Below are 15,422 nucleotides of genomic sequence, written 5' to 3'. Positions count from 1 at the left end.
CTTGTTGAAAGGTTCAACTAGGTCTTCAGAAATCTGCGGCTAGGACTATTTCCCATGCAAAAAAATAATGATTCTACAATTCATTTTTATGTCAAAATCTGACTTCCAAGATGTTATCACTTCCTATTTAATCAGGACAAATTGGAGTGAGCTGAGCCTACTCTGGATACTTTGTGGGGTTTTCACATCTATAAACAAGTCAAAAAAGGCCTCCTGGTACTTCTGTGAATGCAAATTCATTCAAATGGGAAGCTGTCTTCCTCTGTTTCAGCCATTCTCATCCTTCAGACACATCAGACCTGAGAAAGCAAGCTCAGTACCTGCAGGATGAAGCAGCCCACTACAGAACAAATTTCATCATGCATCTGCCATTGACCCAATAAGTGTGCTCTCTATTTCACAAGGCAACTGTGAATTCTTCACTGGTAACCAAGTGTCTCTCCGTTGTAGTACATACTCACCTTTACACCACACAGACTTGCAGATGGGAAAAGCAAAAAAGTTCGCTCATGGCATGTTAAGACCTTACTATCGCTGCAGCACATGTTTGGAAACTAAAATTACGACTACCAGTTAAAACAAGTCAATTTTTATTCAGCACTGCATTCAAGGTAGGATTTCTACTTCAGCAACAGCAGGCTAGTTCTACTCTTCTTAACCAAATTATGCCCAGAGAACCTTTACCTTTCTATATCTATTTTATTACAGATCCCAAGGGTCTCCTTCTCATGATACACAGACCCCTACCCACCTAGGTGGCATGTTTCATCACCTAGTTTTGCTCCTCTTTGGGTGGGATTTGCAATTCCCAACGGGCTCCAAAGAAAGCGCTCTCATAGGAGATATTTTTAGAATAAAAGAACATCCTCAAATGTAATGTATTAAGATCGTCTTAGAGATGCCAAAGTTAGTTGTTTACAATGGGGACTTATGAGATGCACCGGTCAAGCTGGCCGTGTGGGCATGATCCACGACTGCTCCACTAACACCAGTAGGGAAATGAAGGGACACAACTATCTGCGTTCTGACTTTTTTTAAATATAGCGAAGTAAAAAGGTTGAGAGGAAATTTCCATGCTACCAGAGACTTTTAAGGATGATTTCAAACTAGGTGACAGCGGATTCCTGCGAGCACAATAGAACGCACGACCTACAGGCGAGCCTGCCATCCCGCTCTGCCTCACTGACAGAGAACTGGATGTACCATGGAGCTTCACCTATCAATACAAATCTACAGGGGCAGTCCAACAACCCTGAACCAGGGACAAACACACCATATACCCAACAGGAGGTTCAGGTAGAAAAGTCACAGAAATTTTGCAACTTATTGTGTAAAATAACAAAGAACAAGGAAAAGAAAAAAGATTAGGAAAAGAGAAGAGAAGCCTATGCAATCATATATTGAAAATAAATTCATACAGATTTCAAAAGAATGTCGTGATTTATTACATTTTAGGAAAAATATTTAAATATTAAAAGAATAATCATGCTCAAGACAAAAGGCTGGATATAGAAAAGGGTTCACCCAAACGAAGTCACTGGGACCTGGGTAGTATAAGTACTGAGAAGAGGGGTCCCAGCAATGAGCAACAAATTCAGACGATTAAAAACAATAGAAAAACTCAATTGACCTGCATTGTTATTTATTCATAATGTAGGTATATGCTGATCATCATTAGTTTAAATAAACAATCACAAATTATTCATAGTGCCCCTGGAAGGGAGGGAAGTGGTATAGGGCAAGGTGGTGTGGGTATAGGATAGTGACAATATAAAAACCGGCCTGGCGGCCTCACTGTGCTATGTATCAAAATCCAAACATAAACAAAGACAAAGACCACTGGTTCAATAAATCATTAAGTAAAGATCATGTTTCACATATCACAGTAAATGACTAGATCATGGGGTGAAGCTGAATAAACAAAAAAGCTGTCGACGTTTCGACCCTCTAACAATTGCAGGCGTTATTTGTATCCTTGCTTCGGGGTCTTCATCAGGACGGGGTTGGGGCAGGCAACCAGAGGTTGCTCGTCTCCAAGATGGATGATGGGAATGAGAACCCTCTCAGAGGAAGAATTACTTGGGGTCATAAATAGGTGATGTATGGCAGCCCTCAAGTAAGAGTAGGAGCTGTTGGAGCCACTCGCGACTGCCTAGGGGTCGGGCAGAGTGCAATGGTCCCGCTGCGTGTTCTCGCGTCGTCGGGAAATTCACCGTCTGGAGCGGAGTAAATCCGTCTGGATGCCGACTCGCATTCAGTAAGCCATTGAGGGCTGCAGTACATCACCAATTTATGACCCCAAGAAATTCTTCCTCTGAGAGGGTTCTCATTCCCATCATCCATCTTGTAGTCCAGCAACCTCTGGTTGTCCGCCCCGTCCCCGTCCTGATGAAGACCCCGAAGCAAGGATACAAATAACGCCTGCAATTGTTAGAGGGTCGAAACGTCGACAGTTTTTATGTTTATTCAGCTTCACCCCATGATCTAGTAATTTACTGTGATATGTGGAGCATGATCTTTACTTAATGATTTATTGAACCAGTGGTCTTTGTCTTTGTCTATCTTTGGATTTTGATACATAGCATAGTGAGGCCGCCAGGCCGGTTTTTATATTGTCACTATCCTATACCCACACCCCTTGCACTATACCACTTACCTCCCTTCCAGGGGCACTATGAATAATTTGTGATTGTTTATTTAAACTAATGATGATCAGCATATACCTACATTGTGAATAAATAACAATGCAGGTCAATTGAGTTTTTCTATTTTTATTTATTTGTCTGAAATTGTTGCTCATTGCTGGGACCCCTCTTCTCAGTACAAGACAAAAGGTTGGCATATAAAAGACAAACATATCATAAACCAAACCAGTGGCTTAACAGAAAAAACATTACATATAACAGAAACAGCACAAACAGAAATAGTGTACTCTTCAAACAAATTATGGCCACAAACAGCGTGGACGACGTTTCGACCGCTGTGTTAATGTACGGTCATCATCAGGACTTGAATTTGCTTGAGCATAACATGGCTTGTAATTAAAATTAGCGGACCCACCAATGGTCAGTAGTTGATAGTTCAGTTCAGACTTGGAAACAAAATCCAGATTAGGTACTGCGCATCCGTGGTTGGGGGTCAAATCAGTAATCGATATCAAGAATCCACTTGATTCTGCGCCCAATAAATTGGCGTGATTCATATTTTCGGGGGGACAGCATTACTCCGTCCACGCTTCATGAATTAATTTTTTTCTGTTAAGCCACTGGTTTGGTTTATGAAATGTTTGTCTTTTATATGCCAACCTTTTGTCTTGAGCATAATTGTTCTTTTAAATATTTATATATTTTTCCTAAAATGTAATAAATCACGACATTCTTTTGAAATCTGTATACATTTATTTTCAATATATGATTGTATAGGCTTCTCTTCTCTCTTCCTGCTCTTTTTTCTTTTCCTTGTCCTTTGTTATTTTACACAATAAGTTGCACAACTTCTGTGACTTTTCTACCTGAACCTCCTGTTGGGTATATAATGGCAAGTATTATGCAGGCCTAATCCTGGAAGAACTGAACTTTTGGGCTTCCTCCTTATCCATCATTCCATTAAGTCAGACCGTTTTTTGCAGAAATATGGGAACAATCACCAACACCATGACCGTAACCCATTTGATTCATGCTGCGAAACAAGCCAGGAAACTGCTATTCCTGTGTTTTACCAACTATAGCTCAGCCTTTGATCACATCGATTGAGCAACACTATGGCGGAAGATGGAAAAATGGAGAATTCCGTCAGTATTCCTAAAACAACTTGAACTACTACATACAGACACATGGGTGAAAGTTCAATTAGGGACAGGGATACACCTATCAAGGCAAATCCCAACCTCAAAGGTCTGGATCAATGGTGCTTTCTCGCACCCATGCTATTTAACCTCTTTACGACAGATCTACCTGCAAGGCTGGACAAATGCAACACGCACACCATGAAGTTCAGCAAGACGATTATTTGCAACCTTCTATACACTGATGATTTTGCGTTAGTAAGCTGAACACCAATCGGTTTACTACATCTATTAAACGTAACACACGAATACGCTCACGAAAATGCACTGAGGATAAACCCAGGGAAGACAAAAACTTTGGCAATAAACCCTTCAAAGAAGAAAATACACCAATGGTTCCTCGACACATGTTGACTAGAACTAATTAAGGAGTATAAATATTTAGGAGTCCTGCTTGACAACAAAGGCTCTTTCAATTATCAGAACAAAGCACTACAACGAAAAAGTAACATCATACCTTTTGCCATGAAGTACCTAAAAAAAGCACTGCTGGCCATCACTGACACCTTTACTTGAGGTCATTCAAAGTAAGCCTATCCCTACAATAACATATGGAAGTGAGGTAATGCAAGGGAGAGACGTAAATACTGTGGAATAAATAATTACCAGGGCATTCCAAAATACACCTCTCCTGCACAAATATGGTTAAAGTTCGGGCTCCAGTAACAGATCCTGGTCAGAAGGGGCGCCTTTATAAAATGCTGGCACAAAATCAGAGGAGCAGAAGCTTAGGGTACAGAGAGAAAAAGAATATGCTTGGCACATACGCTGAAATTCAGGGGAACTAGAAACCTCAGATAATGAGAAAGACCAGTTTTGTGGCCAGTTCTATGAAACACTGTGCACAGCTGATTGTACATACCCTTACGGGGTCATTAGGTTAGCTGGTGATCGCCACCGCCCGTATGGCGGTGGCGATCCACCCGCTAAAAACCTCAGACCAGCCTAGAATTTCCCCCCGCCACATTATCATGGCGGGGGGGGGGGACCGGGCGAAAAACAGCTAGCATGGTGGCGGTGTCTGGGAGACACTGCCATCCAGTTCAAGTTCAAGGTCAAGTTCAAAAGACCTTTATTCGAATTTCATAAAATTCATAAAAGTACCACATAAAACAATTCATTTACATAACACATCATTATAAAAATTCATGATTAAAAATGTAATACAGTTATGATGAGGCTAAATTCAGGGATTTTCCATCATTTTGCGCACTCGTGTTATCAGTCTCAGGAAAGTGCTAGTGCGAAAGATTAGTTCATCTGAGTCCAGGGAAACCAACATTAAATAAGATTCCTCCAGCGAGAGGGGTCTGTGTTTCCTAAAATACGGGGTTAAAAACCATTTAATATATCTTAGATTAAATTTACAGAAGAATAGGAAGTGCAAATCATCCTGTGTGCTGACACCATCACACGGGCATGGATTATAGTCAATACTATGTCGATAGCCCAAAGGGAAGGACAACAAAAATGTCACTGAGCCCGCTCTTAGATAAAACAAAAGTGATCTCTCCCAATTGGTCATGGGTAGAGTAAGGTAGGGCGGGAGTCGTTGCCTACACAGTTCGTTTCCCATGTATTTTACAACAGTTGATTTTGATAATTCTCTTCCCATCCTTTCAGATTTATAAAGTGCATACAGTTCGTGTTTAACCTCAATATTGTCCTTGAGCTCAATCTTGGTGGGGTCGGAGAAAAGATTACCTCTGTCCACGGCACTTACAGCCTGATTCATGAAACGAAAATCGGCTCGCAAAGGGCCAGATTCTGAGAATCTGGCCCTTTGCAAGCGCAATTATTGCATTTGGGATTCATCATCCCAAATGCAATATTCGCTATTACAGAATTCGCTATTGTGCGAAGAATTGCATTTAAGGAATCTCTATTAGAGATTCCTTAAATGCAATTCATCAACCAATTTTAAATTGCTAATTCGCAATTTCGGGCCGCTATTTACCGAGAGGTCAGACCTCTCGGTAAATAGCAAAAACTTAGAAAAATGCTTTTAAAAGCATTTTTCTAAGTTGCATGTTGCACACACACATGTCCTTTGGACATGTGTGTGCGCAACACCTGTTCCAATTTGCATTTAAGGGGTGCTACAGGGTGTCCTTTGGACACCCCTGGCACCCTTTAAATCGCTAACTTATTTGCGAGTAGCAAATTGCTACTCGCAAATAAGGAATACTCCCCATTCATTCCTATGGGCCTTTTGGCCCATAGGAATGAATGGGGAGTTATTCCTTATTTGCGAGTAGCAATTTGCTACTCGCAAATAAGGAATGTGTAGGAATCGCTATTAATTTAGCAATTCCTACATGAATACCGTTTTGCGAGTCTCTAATAGCGATTCCTTATGAATCTCTTTTAGAGACTCCCAAAACGGTACCTTGATGAATCAGGCTGTTAGTGTTTTAGAGACTCCTGAGAGCCATGGAATCTCCAAGCCATGGTCACAATTTAGGCAATCCTTTATAATATTTTGTGTAAGGGTAGCTGAGTTGTTCCTCCAAACCCTAACCCAAAATAGTGCTGGTCTGGCTCTGATAAAATCACATACATAGGGGAGGTTTAGTTCATTATGACAGATAAAATCAGAAGATGAGATTGGGGCGCCCAGTATTTTTCTGCAAAAGCGGCTTTCTTCCCGCTGAATGCATGGGCTACCTCCCAAACCCCAAACCTCAGCTCCATATGAGGCTATTGGTAGGCACTGTAATCTAAAAAAATTTAAGATAGCTCTTGTTGCACCTATTTTCTTCGGGCGAGGCAAACTCAAGATAGAATTGGTGGCTTTCGAGAACTTGCTCGTGGCGTGGGCCAAGTGCCCACTCCACGAGCCGTTCGCACCGAAAACCAACCCCAAATAAGGAAATATAGGCACAGATTCGAGTTTATCTGTTCCTATGTGTATAGTGTTGAGCTTCCGTTTCCCAGGGCCACATGACATGATAAAAGATTTTTTTAAATTTACACGCAGATCTAATCCCTCCATATATTGGACAAAGCTTTGAACAAGTGAGCGGAGGGCATTTGGTGTGCGGCCCATAAACACCGCATCGTCTGCGTATAGCAGCTCTGAAAGAGGTTGCCCCAGGATTGTCGGCACGTCACTAGTAACTTGTTTAAGACTTCCGGCTAAGCCATTAATGTAAATGATGAACAACAGGGGTGCTAAAACGCACCCCTGTCTCACCCCCCTGCCGATATCAATAGCTCCGGAGACCTCTCCACCCATCCCAATCCTGACCTGTGCTTTTAGATCGGTATGGAGGTAGGCCAGGAAATTAACAAGAGCCTCGTCTAGCCCGGAATTCAATAAGGTGGTCCAGAGTTTAGATCTATTCACTAGATCGAAGGCGGATGAAAGATCCATAAAAGCAAGGTAAATAGGAGATGATCGAGCAATGCTATACTTGTCAATTATCAATTTTAGGTTCAAGCATTGCTCCACTGTCCCCACCCCGCTCCTGAATCCCATCTGACACGGGTCCAATAAGTCTGTGTCTTCTGTCCATTCAAGCACCCTATTATAAATTACTCGGCCCAAATTTTTTAAGTTATTATCCAAAAGGGAGATCGGACTATAGGTGACTGGGTCCGACCTGTCTCCCTTTTTAAAGATTGGGACGATGGTGCTGGTTGCCCAGGTAGTAGGCATAGGCACTGTTGGCAAACTGTTAAAGACATTAGGAAGAATTGGTGCCCATAAATCTGGACTGTGCTTAATAATATCGATGGGCAGACCATCTGGGCCTGGTGCCTTGTTTCCAAGGCTCTCTTTTATAGCTATTTCTACTTCGTGGGCATCAATCTGTAGGCCACACAACTGTCCTGGGCTGAAAGTCAACGACTCCTCAGGTGGAGCAGCTTAGATTTGAGAGAAGTGGGCCTCCCATACACTACTAGTTATATTACAGCTAATTGGTGTTAGCGTTTTACCCATTTCTCTTGTTTTCCTGACTGCAGACCAGAAGGGCCCGCTGCCCCCCAGATTTGCGCTGGCGACCAGTGACTCCCACTGTTCCGAGAGTAGTACGGCCTTTCTTCCGTTTATTGTAAGTTTGTACTGTTTCCTAGCTGTCTGAACAGCCGTTGTACACCTGGGTTTTGTGGTAAGTGCCCTTTGTAATTCCCTATTTGCCAGTGAACAGGCCGAATCGAACCACCTTGGTTCTTTCCCTACCTTTTGTAAAGGTACTGACAGGAGACTTTTTATGGTTGAACACAATTTGCCAAAGTCAGCAATTATCCTGTGGTAATTACCGTCCATGGATAGGCAGGAGTTAATCAGGTGAGGGTATTTAGTTTGTACACTATCAAAAATTACCCCGCTGTCAACCCCCCTCCATTTTAGTCGCAAACCATCAACCGATGGTGTGATGTCCCTTGCGCCATTTAAGTTTGTGTAAACCGAACTAGGGGCTAAATCCAAAGTTACTGTGAGTGGATTGTGATCGCCAAACAATGTCTCCATCACTGTAGACTTGACTACGCAATCTATTAAATCGGGAGACATAAAGATACAATCAATAATGGAACTACTGTCCCTACCTCTGAACGTAGGAGCATGAAAAGCACTAGAAATGTGGCCTGTTTCCATGGCATCGCCAAGGGTGAACTCAATTAGTATGTTTGCTAATTCAATGCCCCTTCGTTCCGCTTGATCTAAGTGGGTCCTATCCTCAGTCCCATAATTCTTTAGTATCTTAGCGTTGAAGTCACCCCCAATTAAGATCCCTGACCCAGCATCAGCCTGTGGGCTAAATTCCAGATTGTGTAAGGTCTTTGAAAGTGCCTCAAAGTTTTTATTAGGTACACAGTAAAAATCATTATTATAAAAAATGATTAAATAAATCAGAGTCTTTAACTTGTATTCAAGAATTTGTATATTCGGATTCCCTCTAGACAAATCTCTGATTGTGCCACCAGCCAATATCTTAATCCCAATAAACAAACCGCCCAATGCTCGGCCAAAACTAGGTTTGGGCGCTGTTACACTGAAGCAGTGATAGCCCTCTATGTATAGGTTCCCGACAGCCTGAAACATAACAATGTCTATACCATCTATTATCTTGGCCCATTGAGGATCTGAGAGCCTTGATTCTAGCCCAGCTACATTCCAGCTAAGAATTGACAAAACACGATAGCTGGGATGTCTAGTCGGCTTATTCCCAAGGCTCCTCACTATATTCACATCGGGTTCGGGCGATGTAGGGATTTTATGTTCATGTGTGGCTATGGATATAGCAGTGTGGTCCTGTGTTAGTGTTCCCTGGGTGACACTAGCTGGTGTTGCTAGTAGATGTTCCTCATTAATGTTGCCAACTACTGGACAACCACTATTGCCGTCCATATCACCAGGTAATCTTTCCTGAATTGTACTTTCTTCTGCTGATAATAGATTTCCCTTGTTGTCATTACTTGTATCTATACTTCCAATGTTGTTACCTACCCTATTATCCAGTCAATCCTGCTCATCTAGATTTGAAAAGGCATATTAAAACCGATTATAGGTTGAGATGTTAAATAGTGGCCTTGCTTCATTCTGATGTGTAAACTGATTTGGGGTGATTGTTGGATATAACCTTTCCCTGCGGTCATACTGGGGCATTGTAGGAAAGTGGGGGTGGTATAACGGATATATTGGCATTGGGGCCTGATGGCACTGTACAGGGCCCTTCAGGGATTGCGGTCTTGATTCTGGTGAAAGAGTGGAGACTTAATCCTAGTACAGAAATGTGGGTCCTGGTAGGGCACAACAGGGTTATTCGCCATGGTTGACTTAGGGGAAATCAAATGTCTATAAAAGTAACCCAATGGGAGCAGGGTGGTGTTAAATTCCCATGGTGAGGGTAGTGGTGCACTAGCCAAAGTTTTTTTGGCCCATTCGGGGTTCTTAAAATTTACAATTATGCAGTCCCCCTCGAACTTTTTCCTCAGTGGGCCTACCCATCCCACTCTCTGAGTATGAATGATCTCCCTTGCCCCTTCCATTGGGAAGTTACAATTTGTAATTAACCAGTGTAGGGTCTTATTCTTAAGGGATGTGGGGGTTTCTTCTTGGTCCTTCCTAAGTTTGGAAACGTTAACTAGGACCAGCACGTACGCCCCGCATTCTGGCGGCAGGCTGATGCGGGGAGGAATTTGCTTCATGTTAGTTGCCATATTTTGGACGGGCTGAGCCCTTGGGGAATTTTGGGCAGAGTTATTAATTTGACTGGTTGGGATTCCCTTGCTCTGGGCAATATTTTGCCCCTTCCCTGACTGTGTGGCTACCTTGGTCGTGTGAGGATTAACAGTAGGATTAGCGATAGTATTTGCTGCCAGTTGATTGGCAGCAGTTCCTTTACATGGAACTTGTGGGGTTTTGAGCTTTGTAGTCATAATGGGAGCTGAGGTGTTCTTGGGTTTAGGTCCCACACAAGTTGGCGCCTCATCGCTAGGAGTGTTTTTAATGGGAGTGCTTAATTCAGCTAATTGCTTTTCAATGTGTACAAGTCTGGATTCTATCGGGGACAAATAGATGCTAAAAAGTTCACCCATTCTTTCCAACAGTTGGTCATTTGCAATATTTGCGTCAAATTTGTCCCCTGTGCCCTGCGGCATCCCCTAAGACTCTTCGCTTTCTATCTCTACGGTTACATTTGTTCCGTCTGCACTTAGGTGTGAGTTAGCGCCTTTCCTAGCCTTTCGCTTTGGCGCGCTATGCTTTCTAATCTTAGACATACTAAGCTGTGTTGTGTGTTTTATTTTTTTCCGTATGGCACCCTCCCGCCTACCCCTTAATTGCCTTGTACTATCTACAACTGCTTCATCTGGTGTAGGGTTGATGAGCAGGTCCGGGGTCCTTTCCAGATCCATGGTAGAATCTAAATCTGAGTCTATTAGGGGGTTCGATGCTGATAAATTAACCTCATTTGGTATACTGTGAATATCAGCACGGACATCAATTATGGGTCCAGTATTGATATTTCTGGCATGAACTGGTGTTCTTGCCGATGCGATGAGGCCAAGGGATGAACGTCTTGCTGCGACTAAATCTTGCGAAACCCTACGCTCCAGGAGTGAGATGCCCTGATTTATGGCGTCATTGGCCCTTGTTATAAAGTTATCTATTGGGCCTATCACTGGAGCCCCCCCAGCTGCTGTTTTGCTTCTAGTGCCCCTAGTAGTCATAGTGTTGGTTTGGATGCGTTTATGTTTGTCACAGGTAGGGTGTTACTCAATTCCAAACAAAAGACAAAAGGTGTTATACTGGGCTTGGACCCTCCCAATCTCCACGCTAAATGGCAGTGATGACAAACGGATCCCCTATAGGGAAACTGTTGCACAGAAGCGGGTGAGTCGTGACAAACCCAATGCCAAACTAGGCGCAGTATGGGGCACAGGTACAATACGATATATGCAGTAGTTATAGTAACTTCAGATGGCAAGATGCGAAAAGCAATATACCGTGCAGTGGAGTTCGCAAGTTCACAAGGGACAAGATGGTATATACAAAACAGCGTTTTTCCCCTCAAATGATAGCTTATGTATATAGCGGTCCAGCAGTCAATCCAAATAAAGCAAGGAGTATGGAGATGACGTACCTTGGGGAGACCTGCAATGTCAGTGTTAGGGGGGTGCATCCGGCCCGGCCTCCTTGACCTATGAGGGCCTCAGAGGGCCCGCCCTTTGCCCGGGCTTAGCCCGCGCGCGGTCCCGCGACACGGGCGGTACTGCTGGTATTTATGCGCCGCTTGGCGCAATGCTCCATCCATATTAGCATTGCAGCGGGGACATGTCTTTCTGTGGTGGTAATGCCGCCACGGAAAGGCAGGCGATTTCGCCATTGGTTGCCCGTAGCGGGCCCACAGGGATTCTGGGGGTGGGGGGTGCACATGGTGGTTACCTATGGTACCCCTCTGCACTTCCATGCACAACATGGCAGGCACCGCGCGGTGCCTGCCATGTTGTGCATGGAAATGCACGACATGCCTTCTTGGCATTGCGGCGGGCGGTGCTGAGAGCACCGCACTCTACAATGGCAAAAATCCAGGATACGCCCGCCAGTGTTGTGGGCGCATGCTAATGTCACGAACGGGACCCCCGCACCAATGGCGGGCGGTCCCATTCCACGGTAGGATGGCAGGCGAACAAAGTCCCCCCGCTGTCCAAATGACCCCTAAGTCTCAACTTGATTACCTTCAAACTGTAGAGCCTCCACAGGTAACACCTGCCCAAAATGAGCAGCTAGGGGAGCCCATTAGTGATGGGGAAGTGCGACAGGCTATAGGAACCTTGATGCTTCACAAATCCTCCGGTCCTGAAGGACGTACAGCACAATTTTACAAATCTTTTAGCGCAGAACTGATCCTCTATCTGACCTCTCTTTTTAAACATAAAGCAGAAAGTAGACTAGCTATACCCACTATTAGCGAGGCCCTAATCACAGTGATACCGACACCTGGAAATGATCCACATCTTTGTGGATCATACCGGCCCATTGCACTGCTCAATATAGATGCTAAACTATATCCTAAAATTCTACCGTCGAGGTTAGAGGACATGAGGCCAGATTCATCTGGACCAATCTGGCTTTGTCAAGGGCAGGCAGATGCATGATACACGGAACATAACATTTCACTATTCGCTGATGATATTTTATTAACTCTCACTGCTCTGCAATGCACCCTAAAAACTTTGCAGGATGAGCTCTGACTTTTCGAGGAGGTAGCTGGCTTGCGTATTAACCTGACTAACAGGGACATGCATCAAGCAAAAAATGCCTCACAAAAATAGCGATTTGCTAAAACGGAGCGCAAAACAACACTTTTCAATGCAGGAACCAAAATACGAAAAATCTAAAAAAATCGCAAAAATAAGGACTCGCTAAATTTGCGAGATCCAATAATGCGAATCCATAATAGCAAGTCACACAACAGCCACCGCAAACAGCGATTAGCAATTAAAGAATCGCAATGCAATGCATGTAATCTCGCAATTAGTGAATCCCTGGAAAATCGCTATTTAGCAAGTGCAGAATAAGGGGAATCACAATCAGGTGGTAAAGTTAAAAAAAAAATCACACAGGTGCTAAGAATCAGAAACCCTTGAAAACTGTCTCAGAAGGCCCCTGAAGCCTTTCACAATGGCAGCACTCTACGTGTTGGCGAGAAGGATGAGAATCGATGCAGCAGCCCAGTGCAGAAGGAGAATACAGGAGAGGATATTTTGTGTGCGTATCACAGTGCTGGGACAAACTGAGGAAGAAATCTATGATAAGTACAGGCTGAACGGTGCAATGATCATGCACCTAATTGCAGAATTGGAACACCTAATGCAGCGCCAGACCTCTAGGACCCATGCTATCCCCGCACATGTACAGGTCCTATGTTGCCTGCACCTACTTGCCTCAGGGATTTTCCAGGGGGTAGTAGCTGTAGCTGGAGGGGTATCACAAAGCTCACTTTCCCGCTTCTTCAAAACCTTTCTTGCTGCCATGATGACAAGGATCCACACCCACATCACCTTCCCCACAACCTCACAGGATTTGAATAAGACAAAACTGGACTTCTACCAGGTAGCACAAATGCCTCATGTCATCGGCTGCATAGACTGTACGCATGTCCCTATCTGTCCCCCAGCAGCTAATGAATACATCTTCAGGAACAGGAAATCCTTTCACTCGATCAATGTGCAAGTAGAATGCAATGCAAAGCATATTATAAGGAACATCGTGGCACAGTTCCCTGGAAGCATGACTCATATATATTCCAACTCAGTGGCATCCACAGGCGTCTGCTCAGGGGGGAATTTGACGAAGGCCATCTACGTGGTACACATATATACCTATTCACAACATCAATCTAACAAATGGGAATGCACAACTGTGGCTAACCCTTTGCTCCCCCCCTGTAGGTGGCAGCATATACCCCGTGCGGAATTACATTTTGACACCATACCTCAGCCCAGCCACACCACATGAGCAGAGGTACAATGCTGTACACATCACCACACGGAGTGTGATTGAACGCACATTTGGAATACTGAAAAGTCGCTTTCGCATTCTGCACAAAACTGGTGGAACGTTGCAGCTTCCGTTCAGAGACCTGCTGTAGGATCATGGCTGCATGTGCCATGTAGCACAATATTGCCACCAGAAAAGGCATACACTTCGAGTTGTCGGACAGTGAGTCTGATGGGGACAACCAACCTCCTGCACAACACCAACAAGTGCATGTAGCAAACTCATCAGAAGGGCAGAGGAGACGTGCACAAATTACCCAACATTATTTCTGAGGTAAGCAATAATGAGACATGACACCGAAATAGCGAACACAATTTTTTTTTAACATGAGGCCAGGTATCAATGTATAGCCACACAGAGGTGTGTGCAAATCATAACTGTGATTGCATTGAGGTATAAAGTTACATGGGAATTTCCATTCACTGGATATCAATGACTAGAATGGTATTGACCATGGTTACATCACCATGGCCAAACAAAGGAGGACATGCCTGGCTAGGGCCTCCTGCCACGCACCCCCAGACGCCTTTCACCTGCCTTGGCTACATCACACTGCTGTGTGCAGGAGGTTGTTGTGCTGCGCGAACTGCGCCTCCCGGCAGCGGTCATTGGCACTGGCAGGCTGCTAGGGCTCGATGCCTCCTCACTCCCCTCCTCCTCTATCAAGTTGATGACACCAACAGTCCCGGCCTGAATATGTTCCACAAAACACACAAGATGATGGACCGAATGTTGCAGAATGGCAAAACATTCACCCCCAGTCACAGATCTGGGTTTAATCCATCGTTATTTTGCTCACCAAGCCACCCCAGTTCAGACATGCCCATATGCAAATCAGTCTTGGCCCTGTGCCTCATGGGTACAGTCCAGCCCGAACTGCCATGCCATGTCTTTCCTGGACCGGAATCAAGCATCCTAGGACCGGTTTCTGGCTATCAGCCATCTTCAGCCAGGATAGCTTGACTACAGTGGCTTAGTGAGCAAGGGACCCACATCTGGGCATACCCTTCCCACATAGGGTGAACAGCAAAACACACAGCATGATGGATGGAATGTTGCACAATGGCAAAACATTCACCCCCAGTCACAGATCTGGGTTTAATCCATGGTTATGTTGCTCACCAAGCCACCCCAGTTCAGACATGGCCATAAGCAAATCAGTCTTGACCAGGTGCCTCATGGGAACAGTCCAGCCCGAACTGCCAAGCCATGTCTTTCCTGGACCGGAATCAAGCATCCTAGGACCGGTTTCTGGCTATTAACAGTCTTCAGCCAGGATAACTTGACTCCAGTGGCTTAATGAGCAAGGGACCCACATCTGGGCATACCCTTCCCACATACGGTGAACAGCAAAACACACAAGATGATGTACGAAATGTTGCACAATGGCAAAACATTCACCCGCCAGTAACAGATCTGGGTTTAATCCTTCGTTATTTTGCTCATCAAGCCACCCCAGTTCAGACACTTGTGTGTTTTGCTGTTCACCCTATGTGGGAAGGGTATGCCCAGACGTGGGTCCTGTGCTCACTACGCCACTGGAGTCAAGCTATCCTGGCTAAAGAC

This window comes from Lissotriton helveticus, chromosome 11 (assembly GCF_964261635.1).
Source record: "Lissotriton helveticus chromosome 11, aLisHel1.1, whole genome shotgun sequence".
NCBI classification, from domain to species: Eukaryota; Metazoa; Chordata; class Amphibia; order Caudata; family Salamandridae; genus Lissotriton; species Lissotriton helveticus.
This window is presented reverse-complemented; position numbering follows the sequence as displayed.